Raw genomic sequence first — 1,422 nt, forward strand, 5'->3', positions numbered from 1 at the left:
AATCTCGTGCGGCTAGAAGCCGCCTGTCCCTCTAAGAAGAAAAGTAATCGCTGACAGCACGAAGGATGTCACGCGACTAGTTAGCAGGCTAGAGTCTCGTTCGTTATCGGAATTAACCAGACAAATCGCTCCACCAACTAAGAACGGCCATGCACCACCACCCACCGAATCAAGAAAGAGCTATCAATCTGTCAATCCTTCCGGTGTCCGGGCCTGGTGAGGTTTCCCGTGTTGAGTCAAATTAAGCCGCAGGCTCCACTCCTGGTGGTGCCCTTCCGTCAATTCCTTTAAGTTTCAGCTTTGCAACCATACTTCCCCCGGAACCCAAAAGCTTTGGTTTCCCGGAGGCTGCCCGCCGAGTCATCGGAGGAACTGCGGCGGATCGCTGGCTGGCATCGTTTATGGTTAGAACTAGGGCGGTATCTGATCGCCTTCGAACCTCTAACTTTCGTTCTTGATTAATGAAAACATACTTGGCAAATGCTTTCGCTTCTGTTCGTCTTGCGACGATCCAAGAATTTCACCTCTAACGTCGCAATACGAATGCCCCCGCCTGTCCCTATTAATCATTACCTCGGGTTCCGAAAACCAACAAAAAAGAACCGAGGTCCTATTCCATTATTCCATGCACACAGTATTCAGGCGGGCTTGCCTGCTTTAAGCACTCTAATTTGTTCAAAGTAAACGTGCCGGCCCACCGAGACACTCAATAAAGAGCACCCTGGTAGGATTTCAACGGGGTCCGCCTCGGGACGCACGAGCACGCACGAGGCGGTCGCACGCCTTCGGCTCGCCCCACCGGCAGGACGTCCCACGATACATGCCAGTTAAACACCGACGGGCGGTGAACCAACAGCGTGGGACACAAATCCAACTACGAGCTTTTTAACCGCAACAACTTTAATATACGCTATTGGAGCTGGAATTACCGCGGCTGCTGGCACCAGACTTGCCCTCCAATAGATACTCGTTAAAGGATTTAAAGTGTACTCATTCCGATTACGGGGCCTCGGATGAGTCCCGTATCGTTATTTTTCGTCACTACCTCCCCGTGCCGGGAGTGGGTAATTTGCGCGCCTGCTGCCTTCCTTGGATGTGGTAGCCGTTTCTCAGGCTCCCTCTCCGGAATCGAACCCTGATTCCCCGTTACCCGTTACAACCATGGTAGGCGCAGAACCTACCATCGACAGTTGATAAGGCAGACATTTGAAAGATGCGTCGCCGGTACGAAGACCGTGCGATCAGCCCAAAGTTATTCAGAGTCACCAAGGCAAACGGACCGGACGAGCCGACCGATTGGTTTTGATCTAATAAAAGCGTCCCTTCCATCTCTGGTCGGGACTCTGTTTGCATGTATTAGCTCTAGAATTACCACAGTTATCCAAGTAACGTGGGTACGATCTAAGGAACCATAACTGATTT

This window comes from Schistocerca nitens, chromosome 7 (genome assembly GCF_023898315.1).
Source record: "Schistocerca nitens isolate TAMUIC-IGC-003100 chromosome 7, iqSchNite1.1, whole genome shotgun sequence".
NCBI lineage: Eukaryota > Metazoa > Arthropoda > Insecta > Orthoptera > Acrididae > Schistocerca > Schistocerca nitens.